Below are 13,070 nucleotides of genomic sequence, written 5' to 3'. Positions count from 1 at the left end.
TGCTACAGTATGACTTTTTTGTCAGAATTTGGAAGACTTGCTATAGTATGACTTTTTTGTCATAATATGGAAGACATACTATAATATGACTTTTTTGTCATAATTTGGAAGACGTGCTATAGTATGACTTTTTTGTCATAATTTGGAAGACATGCTATACTATGACTTTTTTGTCATAATTTGGAAGACAAGCTATAGTATGACTTTTTTGTCATAATTTGGTAGACATACTATAGCATGCCTTTTTTGTCATAATTTGGAAGACATGCTATACTATGACTTTTTTGTCTTAATATGGAAGACATGCTATACTATGACTTTTTTGTCAGAATTTGGAAGACGTGCTATAGTTTGACTTTTTTGTCATAATTTGGAAGACATGCTATAGAATGACTTTTTTGTCATAATATAGAAGACATGCTATAGTATGGCTTTTTTGTCATAATTTGTAAGACATGCTATAGTATGGCTTTTTTTTGTCATAATTTGGAAGACACGATACAGTGTGACTTTTTTGTCATAATTTGGAAGACATGCTATAGTATGGCTTTTTTGTCATAATTTGGTAGACATACTATAGTATGCCTTTTTTTAATGTATTTTGGACGACATGCTATAGTGTGACTTTTTTGTCATAATTTGGAAGACATGCTATAATATGACTTTTTTGTCAGAATTTGGAAGACGTGCTATAGTTTGACTTTTTTTGTCATAATATGGAAGACATGCTATAATGACTTTTTTGTCAGAATTTGGAAGACGTGCTATAGTTTGACTTTTTTGTCATAATTTGGAAGACATGCTATAGAATGACTTTTTTGTCATAATATAGAAGACATGCTATAGTATGGCTTTTTTGTCATAATTTGTAAGACATGCTATAGTATGGCTTTTTTTGTCATAATTTGGAAGACATGATACAGTGTGACTTTTTTGTCATAATTTGGTAGACATACTATAGTATGCCTTTTTTTAATGTATTTTGGACGACATGCTATAGTGTGACTTTTTTGTCATAATTTGGAAGACATGCTATAATATGACTTTTTTGTCAGAATTTGGAAGACGTGCTATAGATTGACTTTTTTTGTCATAATATGGAAGACATGCTATAATGACTTTTTTGTCATAATTTGAAAGACATGCTATAGTATGACTTTTTTGTCATAATATGGAAGACATGCTACAGTATGACTTTTTTGTCAGAATTTGGAAGACTTGCTATAGTATGACTTTTTTGTCATAATATGGAAGACATACTATAATATGACTTTTTTGTCATAATTTGGAAGACGTGCTATAGTATGACTTTTTTGTCATAATTTGGAAGATATGTAATAGTATGACTTTTTTTATGTATTTTGGACGACATGCTATAGTGTGACTTTTTTGTCATAATATGGAAGACATGCTATAGTATGACTTATTTGTCATAATATGGAAGACATGCTATAGTATGACTTTTTTGTCATAATTTGGAAGACGTGCTATAGTATGACTTTTTTGTCGAAATTTGGAAGATATGTAATAGTATGACTTTGTTTTATGTATTTTGGACGACATGCTATAGTGTGACTTTTTTGTCATAATATGGAAGACATGCTATACTATGACTTTTTTGTCATAATTTGGAAGACAAGCTATAGTATGACTTTTTTGTCATAATTTGGTAGACATACTATAGCATGCCTTTTTTGTCATAATTTGGAAGACATGCTATACTATGACTTTTTTGTCTTAATATGGAAGACATGCTATACTATGACTTTTTTGTCAGAATTTGGAAGACGTGCTATAGTTTGACTTTTTTGTCATAATTTGGAAGACATGCTATAGAATGACTTTTTTGTCATAATATAGAAGACATGCTATAGTATGGCTTTTTTGTCATAATTTGTAAGACATGCTATAGTATGGCTTTTTTTGTCATAATTTGGAAGACACGATACAGTGTGACTTTTTTGTCATAATTTGGAAGACATGCTATAGTATGGCTTTTTTGTCATAATTTGGTAGACATACTATAGTATGCCTTTTTTTAATGTATTTTGGACGACATGCTATAGTGTGACTTTTTTGTCATAATTTGGAAGACATGCTATAATATGACTTTTTTGTCAGAATTTGGAAGACGTGCTATAGTTTGACTTTTTTTGTCATAATATGGAAGACATGCTATAATGACTTTTTTGTCAGAATTTTGAAGACGTGCTATAGTTTGACTTTTTTGTCATAATTTGGAAGACATGCTATAGAATGACTTTTTTGTCATAATATAGAAGACATGCTATAGTATGGCTTTTTTGTCATAATTTGTAAGACATGCTATAGTATGGCTTTTTTTGTCATAATATGGAAGACATGATACAGTGTGACTTTTTTGTCATAATTTGGAAGACATGCTATAGTATGGCTTTTTTGTCATAATTTGGTAGACATACTATAGTATGCCTTTTTTTAATGTATTTTGGACGACATGCTATAGTGTGACTTTTTTGTCATAATTTGGAAGACATGCTATAATATGACTTTTTTGTCAGAATTTGGAAGACGTGCTATAGTTTGACTTTTTTTGTCATAATATGGAAGACATGCTATAATGACTTTTTTGTCATAATTTGAAAGACATGCTATAGTATGACTTTTTTGTCATAATATGGAAGACATGCTACAGTATGACTTTTTTGTCAGAATTTGGAAGACTTGCTATAGTATGACTTTTTTGTCATAATATGGAAGACATACTATAATATGACTTTTTTGTCATAATTTGGAAGACGTGCTATAGTATGACTTTTTTGTCATAATTTGGAAGATATGTAATAGTATGACTTTTTTTATGTATTTTGGACGACATGCTATAGTGTGACTTTTTTGTCATAATATGGAAGACATGCTATAGTATGACTTATTTGTCATAATATGGAAGACATGCTATAGTATGACTTTTTTGTCATAATTTGGAAGACGTGCTATAGTATGGCTTTTTTGTCATAATTTGGAAGATATGTAATAGTATGACTTTTTTTTATGTATTTTGGACGACATGCTATAGTGTGACTTTTTTGTCATAATATGGAAGACATGCTATACTATGACTTTTTTGTCATAATTTGGAAGACATGCTATAGTATGGCTTTTTTGTCATAATTTGGAAGATATGTAATAGTATGACTTTTTTTTATGTATTTTGGACGACATGCTATAGTGTGACTTTTTTGTCATAATATGGAAGACATGCTATAGTATGGCTTTTTTGTCATAATTTGGAAGACATGTAATAGTATGACTTTTTTTTATGTATTTTGGACGACATGCTATAGTGTGACTTTTTTGTCATAATATGGAAGACATGCTATAGTATGACTTTTTTTTCATAATTTGGAAGACATGCTATCCTATGACTTTTTTGTCATAATTTGGAAGACATGCTATAATATGACTTTTTTGTCATAATATGAAAGACATGCTATAGTTTGACTTTTTTGTCATAACATGGACGACATGCTATAATATGACTTTTTTGTCAGAATTTGGAAGACGTGCTATAGTTTGACTTTTTTGTCATAATATGGAAGACATGCTATAATATGACTTTTTTGTCATAATTTGGAAGACATGCTATCGTATGACTTTTTTGTCATAATATGGAAGACATGCTATAGTATGACTTTTTTGTCATAATTTGGAAGACATGCTATCCTATGACTTTTTTGTCATAATTTGGAAGACATGCTATACTATGACTTTTTTGTCATAATTTGGAAGACAAGCTATAGTATGACTTTTTTGTCATAATTTGGTAGACATACTATAGCATGCCTTTTTTGTCATAATTTGGAAGACATGCTATACTATGACTTTTTTGTCTTAATATGGAAGACATGCTATACTATGACTTTTTTGTCAGAATTTGGAAGACGTGCTATAGTTTGACTTTTTTTTTCATAATTTGGAAGACATGCTATAGAATGACTTTTTTGTCATAATGTAGAAGACATGCTATAGTATGGCTTTTTTTGTCATAATTTGGAAGACATGATACAGTGTGACTTTTTTGTCATAATTTGGAAGACATGCTATAGCATGGCTTTTTTGTCATAATTTGGAAGACATGTAATAGTATGACTTTTTTTTATGTATTTTGGACGACATGCTATAGTGTGACTTTTTTGTCATAATTTGGAAGACGTGCTATAGTATGACTTTTTTGTCATAATTTGGAAGATATGTAATAGTATGACTTTGTTTTATGTATTTTGGACGACATGCTATAGTGTGACTTTTTTGTCATAATATGGAAGACATGCTATAGTATGACTTATTTGTCATAATATGGAAGACATGCTATAGTATGACTTTTTTGTCATAATTTGGTAGACGTGCTATAGTATGACTTTTTTGTCATAATTTGGAAGATATGTAATAGTATGACTTTGTTTTATGTATTTTGGACGACATGCTATAGTGTGACTTTTTTGTCATAATATGGAAGACATGCTATACTATGACTTTTTTGTCATAATTTGGAAGACATGCTATAGTATGGCTTTTTTGTCATAATTTGGAAGATATGTAATAGTATGACTTTTTTTTATGTATTTTGGACAACATGCTATAGTGTGACTTTTTTGTCATAATATGGAAGACATGCTATAGTATGGCTTTTTTGTCATAATTTGGAAGACATGTAATAGTATGACTTTTTTTTATGTATTTTGGACGACATGCTATAGTGTGACTTTTTTGTCATAATATGGAAGACATGCTATAGTATGACTTTTTTTTCATAATTTGGAAGACAAGCTATCCTATGACTTTTTTGTCATAATTTGGAAGACATGCTATAATATGACTTTTTTGTCATAATATGAAAGACATGCTATAGTTTGACTTTTTTGTCATAACATGGACGACATGCTATAATATGACTTTTTTGTCAGAATTTGGAAGACGTGCTATAGTTTGACTTTTTTGTCATAATATGGAAGACATGCTATAATATGACTTTTTTGTCATAATTTGGAAGACATGCTATCGTATGACTTTTTTGTCATAATATGGAAGACATGCTATAGTATGACTTTTTCGTCATAATTTGGAAGACATGCTATCCTATGACTTTTTTGTCATAATTTGGAAGACATGCTATACTATGACTTTTTTGTCATAATTTGGAAGACAAGCTATAGTATGACTTATTTGTCATAATTTGGTAGACATACTATAGCATGCCTTTTTTGTCATAATTTGGAAGACATGCTATACTATGACTTTTTTGTCTTAATATGGAAGACATGCTATACTATGACTTTTTTGTCAGAATTTGGAAGACGTGCTATAGTTTGACTTTTTTGTCATAATTTGTAAGACATGCTATAGTATGGCTTTTTTTGTCATAATTTGGAAGACATGATACAGTGTGACTTTTTTGTCATAATTTGGAAGACATGCTATAGCATGGCTTTTTTGTCATAATTTGGAAGACATGTAATAGTATGACTTTTTTTTATGTATTTTGGACGACATGCTATAGTGTGACTTTTTTGTCATAATTTGGAAGACGTGCTATAGTATGACTTTTTTGTCATAATTTGGAAGATATGTAATAGTATGACTTTGTTTTATGTATTTTGGACGACATGCTATAGTGTGACTTTTTTGTCATAATATGGAAGACATGCTATACTATGACTTTTTTGTCATAATTTGGAAGACGTGCTATAGTATGACTTTTTTGTCATAATTTGGAAGATATGTAATAGTATGACTTTGTTTTATGTATTTTGGACGACATGCTATAGTGTGACTTTTTTGTCATAATTTGGAAGACGTGCTATAGTATGGCTTTTTTGTCATAATTTGGAAGATATGTAATAGTATGACTTTTTTTTATGTATTTTGGACGACATGCTATAGTATGACTTTTTTTTCATAATTTGGAAGACATGCTATCCTATGACTTTTTTGTCATAATTTGGAAGACATGCTATAATATGACTTTTTTGTCATAATATGAAAGACATGCTATAGTTTGACTTTTTTGTCATAACATGGAAGACATGCTATCGTATGACTTTTTTTTCATAATTTGGAAGACATGCTATCCTATGACTTTTTTGTCATAATTTGGAAGACAAGCTATAATATGACTTTTTTGTCATAATATGGAAGACATGCTATAATATGACTTTTTTGTCATAATTTGGAAGACATGCTATCGTATGACTTTTTTGTCATAATATGGAAGACATGCTATAGTATGACTTTTTTGTCATAATTTGGAAGACATGCTATCCTATGACTTTTTTGTCATAATATGGAAGACATGCTATACTATGACTTTTTTGTCATAATTTGGAAGACAAGCTATAGTATGACTTTTTTGTCATAATTTGGTAGACATACTATAGCATTCCTTTTTTGTCATAATTTGGAAGACATGCTATACTATGACTTTTTTGTCTTAATATGGAAGACATGCTATACTATGACTTTTTTGTCAGAATTTGGAAGACGTGCTATAGTTTGACTTTTTTGTCATAATTTGGAAGACATGCTATAGAATGACTTTTTTGTCATAATATAGAAGACATGCTATAGTATGGCTTTTTTGTCATAATTTGTAAGACATGCTATAGTATGGCTTTTTTTGTCATAATTTGGAAGACATGATACAGTGTGACTTTTTTGTCATAATTTGGAAGACATGCTATAGTATGGCTTTTTTGTCATAATTTGGTAGACATACTATAGTATGCCTTTTTTTAATGTATTTTGGACGACATGCTATAGTGTGACTTTTTTGTCATAATTTGGAAGACATGCTATAATATGACTTTTTTGTCAGAATTTGGAAGACGTGCTATAGTTTGACTTTTTTGTCATAATATGGAAGACATGCTATAATGACTTTTTTGTCATAATTTGAAAGACATGCTATAGTATGACTTTTTTGTCATAATATGGAAGACATGCTACAGTATGACTTTTTTGTCAGAATTTGGAAGACTTGCTATAGTATGACTTTTTTGTCATAATATGGAAGACATACTATAATATGACTTTTTTGTCGTAATTTGGAAGACGTGCTATAGTATGACTTTTTTGTCATAATTTGGAAGATATGTAATAGTATGACTTTTTTTATGTATTTTGGACGACATGCTATAGTGTGACTTTTTTGTCATAATATGGAAGACATGCTATAGTATGACTTATTTGTCATAATATGGAAGACATGCTATAGTATGACTTTTTTGTCATAATTTGGAAGACGTGCTATAGTATGACTTTTTTGTCATAATTTGGAAGATATGTAATAGTATGACTTTGTTTTATGTATTTTGGACGACATGCTATAGTGTGACTTTTTTGTCATAATATGGAAGACATGCTATAGTATGACTTTTTTGTCAGAATTTGGAAGACGTGCTATAGTTTGACTTTTTTGTCATAATTTGGAAGACATGCTATAGAATGACTTTTTTATCATAATGTAGAAGACATGCTATAGTATGGCTTTTTTGTCATAATTTGTAAGACATGCTATAGTATGGCTTTTTTTGTCATAATTTGGAAGACATGATACAGTGTGACTTTTTTGTCATAATTTGGAAGACATGCTATAGCATGGCTTTTTTGTCATAATTTGGAAGACATGTAATAGTATGACTTTTTTTTATGTATTTTGGACGACATGCTATAGTGTGACTTTTTTGTCATAATTTGGAAGACGTGCTATAGTATGACTTTTTTGTCATAATTTGGAAGATATGTAATAGTATGATTTTATTTTATGTATTTTGGACGACATGCTATAGTGTGACTTTTTTGTCATAATATGGAAGACATGCTATACTATGACTTTTTTGTCATAATTTGGAAGACATGCTATAGTATGGCTTTTTTGTCATAATTTTGAAGATATGTAATAGTATGACTTTTTTTTGTGTATGTTGGACGACATGCTATAGTGTGACTTTTTTGTCATAATATGGAAGACATGCTATAGTATGACTTTTTTTTCATAATTTGGAAGACATGCTATCCTATGACTTTTTTGTCATAATTTGGAAGACATGCTATAATATGACTTTTTTGTCATAATATGAAAGACATGCTATAGTTTGACTTTTTTGTCATAACATGGAAGACATGCTATCGTATGACTTTTTTTTCATAATTTGGAAGACATGCTATCCTATGACTTTTTTGTCATAATTTGGAAGACAAGCTATAATATGACTTTTTTGTCATAATATGGAAGACATGCTATAATATGACTTTTTTGTCATAATTTGGAAGACATGCTATCGTATGACTTTTTTGTCATAATATGGAAGACATGCTATAGTATGACTTTTTTGTCATAATTTGGAAGACATGCTATCCTATGACTTTTTTGTCATAATATGGAAGACATGCTATACTATGACTTTTTTGTCATAATTTGGAAGACAAGCTATAGTATGACTTTTTTGTCATAATTTGGTAGACATACTATAGCATGCCTTTTTTGTCATAATTTGGAAGACATGCTATACTATGACTTTTTTGTCTTAATATGGAAGACATGCTATACTATGGCTTTTTTGTCATAATTTGTAAGACATGCTATAGTATGGCTTTTTTTGTCATAATTTGGAAGACATGATACAGTGTGACTTTTTTGTCATAATTTGGAAGACATGCTATAGTATGGCTTTTTTGTCATAATTTGGTAGACATACTATAGTATGCCTTTTTTTAATGTATTTTGGACGACATGCTATAGTGTGACTTTTTTGTCATAATTTGGAAGACATGCTATAATATGACTTTTTTGTCAGAATTTGGAAGACGTGCTATAGTTTGACTTTTTTGTCATAATATGGAAGACATGCTATAATGACTTTTTTGTCATAATTTGAAAGACATGCTATAGTATGACTTTTTTGTCATAATATGGAAGACATGCTACAGTATGACTTTTTTGTCAGAATTTGGAAGACTTGCTATAGTATGACTTTTTTGTCATAATATGGAAGACATACTATAATATGACTTTTTTGTCATAATTTGGAAGACGTGCTATAGTATGACTTTTTTGTCATAATTTGGAAGATATGTAATAGTATGACTTTTTTTATGTATTTTGGACGACATGCTATAGTGTGACTTTTTTGTCATAATATGGAAGACATGCTATAGTATGACTTATTTGTCATAATATGGAAGACATGCTATAGTATGACTTTTTTGTCATAATTTGGAAGACATGTAATAGTATGACTTTTTTTTATGTATTTTGGACGACATGCTATAGTGTGACTTTTTTGTCATAATATGGAAGACATGCTATAGTATGGCTTTTTTGTCATAATTTGGAAGACATGTAATAGTATGACTTTTTTTTATGTATTTTGGACGACATGCTATAGTGTGACTTTTTTGTCATAATATGGAAGACATGCTATAGTATGACTTTTTTTTCATAATTTGGAAGACATGCTATCGTATGACTTTTTTGTCATAATATGGAAGACATGCTATAGTATGACTTTTTTGTCATAATTTGGAAGACATGCTATCCTATGACTTTTTTGTCATAATTTGGAAGACATGCTATACTATGACTTTTTTGTCATAATTTGGAAGACAAGCTATAGTATGACTTTTTTGTCATAATTTGGTAGACATACTATAGCATGCCTTTTTTGTCATAATTTGGAAGACATGCTATACTATGACTTTTTTGTCTTAATATGGAAGACATGCTACACTATGACTTTTTTGTCAGAATTTGGAAGACGTGCTATAGTTTGACTTTTTTGTCATAATTTGGAAGACATGCTATAGAATGACTTTTTTGTCATAATGTAGAAGACATGCTATAGTATGGCTTTTTTGTCATAATTTGTAAGACATGCTATAGTATGGCTTTTTTTGTCATAATTTGGAAGACATGATACAGTGTGACTTTTTTGTCATAATTTGGAAGACATGCTATAGCATGGCTTTTTTGTCATAATTTGGAAGACATGTAATAGTATGACTTTTTTTTATGTATTTTGGACGACATGCTATAGTGTGACTTTTTTGTCATAATTTGGAAGACGTGCTATAGTATGACTTTTTTGTCATAATTTGGAAGATATGTAATAGTATGACTTTGTTTTATGTATTTTGGACGACATGCTATAGTGTGACTTTTTTGTCATAATATGGAAGACATGCTATACTATGACTTTTTTGTCATAATTTGGAAGACATGTTATAGCATGGCTTTTTTGTCATAATTTGGAAGATATGTAATAGTATGACATTTTTTTATGTATTATGGACGACATGCTATAGTGTGACTTTTTTGTCATAATATGGAAGACATGCTATAGTATGACTTATTTGTCATAATTTGGAAGACATGCTATCCTATGACTTTTTTGTCATAATTTGTAAGACATGCTATTGTATGGCTTTTTTCTCTTATTTTGGAAGACATGCTATAGTATGACTTTTTTTTCACAATTTGTCAGACATGCTATAGTATGACTTTTTTGTCATAATTTGGAAGAAATGCTATAGTGTGACTTTTTTATTTTATTACATACGAAATGCTATATTTTGACTTTTTTGTCATAATTTGGAAGACAAGCTATAATATGACTTTTTTGTCAGAATTTGGACGACATGCTATAGTGTGACTTTTTTGTCATAATATGGAAGACATGCTATAGTATGGCTTTTTTGTCATAATTTGGAAGACATGTAATAGTATGACTTTTTTTTATGTATTTTGGACGACATGCTATAGTGTGACTTTTTTGTCATAATATGGAAGACATGCTATAGTATGACTTTTTTTTCATAATTTGGAAGACATGCTATCGTATGACTTTTTTGTCATAATATGGAAGACATGCTATAGTATGACTTTTTTGTCATAATTTGGAAGACATGCTATCCTATGACTTTTTTGTCATAATTTGGAAGACATGCTATACTATGACTTTTTTGTCATAATTTGGAAGACAAGCTATAGTATGACTTTTTTGTCATAATTTGGTAGACATACTATAGCATGCCTTTTTTGTCATAATTTGGAAGACATGCTATACTATGACTTTTTTGTCTTAATATGGAAGACATGCTACACTATGACTTTTTTGTCAGAATTTGGAAGACGTGCTATAGTTTGACTTTTTTGTCATAATTTGGAAGACATGCTATAGAATGACTTTTTTGTCATAATGTAGAAGACATGCTATAGTATGGCTTTTTTGTCATAATTTGTAAGACATGCTATAGTATGGCTTTTTTTGTCATAATTTGGAAGACATGATACAGTGTGACTTTTTTGTCATAATTTGGAAGACATGCTATAGCATGGCTTTTTTGTCATAATTTGGAAGACATGTAATAGTATGACTTTTTTTTATGTATTTTGGACGACATGCTATAGTGTGACTTTTTTGTCATAATTTGGAAGACGTGCTATAGTATGACTTTTTTGTCATAATTTGGAAGATATGTAATAGTATGACTTTGTTTTATGTATTTTGGACGACATGCTATAGTGTGACTTTTTTGTCATAATATGGAAGACATGCTATACTATGACTTTTTTGTCATAATTTGGAAGACATGTTATAGCATGGCTTTTTTGTCATAATTTGGAAGATATGTAATAGTATGACATTTTTTTATGTATTATGGACGACATGCTATAGTGTGACTTTTTTGTCATAATATGGAAGACATGCTATAGTATGACTTATTTGTCATAATTTGGAAGACATGCTATCCTATGACTTTTTTGTCATAATTTGTAAGACATGCTATTGTATGGCTTTTTTCTCTTATTTTGGAAGACATGCTATAGTATGACTTTTTTGTCACAATTTGTCAGACATGCTATAGTATGACTTTTTTGTCATAATTTGGAAGAAATGCTATAGTGTGACTTTTTTATTTTATTACATACGAAATGCTATATTTTGACTTTTTTGTCATAATTTGGAAGACAAGCTATAATATGACTTTTTTGTCAGAATTTGGAAGACATGCTATAGTGTGACTTTTTTGTCATAATTTGTAAGACATGCTATAGTATGGCTTTTTTTGTCATAATTTGGAAGACATGATACAGTGTGACTTTTTTGTCATAATTTGGTAGACATACTATAGTATGCCTTTTTTTAATGTATTTTGGACGACATGCTATAGTGTGACTTTTTTGTCATAATTTGGAAGACATGCTATAATATGACTTTTTTGTCAGAATTTGGAAGACGTGCTATAGTTTGACTTTTTTGTCATAATATGGAAGACATGCTAAAATGACTTTTTTGTCATAATTTGAAAGACATGCTATAGTATGACTTTTTTGTCATAATATGGAAGACATGCTACAGTATGACTTTTTTGTCAGAATTTGGAAGACTTGCTATAGTATGACTTTTTTGTCATAATATGGAAGACATACTATAATATGACTTTTTTGTCATAATTTGGAAGACGTGCTATAGTATGACTTTTTTGTCATAATTTGGAAGATATGTAATAGTATGACTTTTTTTATGTATTTTGGACGACATGCTATAGTGTGACTTTTTTGTCATAATATGGAAGACATGCTATAGTATGACTTATTTGTCATAATATGGAAGACATGCTATAGTATGACTTTTTTGTCATAATTTGGAAGACGTGCTATAGTATGACTTTTTTGTCATAATTTGGAAGATATGTAATAGTATGACTTTGTTTTTATGTATTTTGGACGACATGCTATAGTGTGACTTTTTTGTCATAATATGAAAGACATGCTATACGATGACTTTTTTGTCATAATTTGGAAGACATGCTATAGTATGGCTTTTTTGTCATAATTTGGAAGACATGTAATAGTATGACTTTTTTTTTATGTATTTTGGACGACATGCTATAGTGTGACTTTTTTGTCAGAATTTGGAAGACGTGCTATAGTTTGACTTTTTTGTCATAATATGGAAGACATGCTATAATATGACTTTTTTGTCATAATTTGGAAGACATGCTATCGTATGACTTTTTTGTCATAATATGGA

Source organism: Embiotoca jacksoni, unplaced genomic scaffold (assembly GCF_022577435.1).
Source record: "Embiotoca jacksoni isolate LCO1_2020_lvr unplaced genomic scaffold, fEmbJac1.0.p SCAF_7, whole genome shotgun sequence".
NCBI classification, from domain to species: Eukaryota; Metazoa; Chordata; class Actinopteri; family Embiotocidae; genus Embiotoca; species Embiotoca jacksoni.
Note: the sequence above shows the minus strand (reverse complement) of the source record.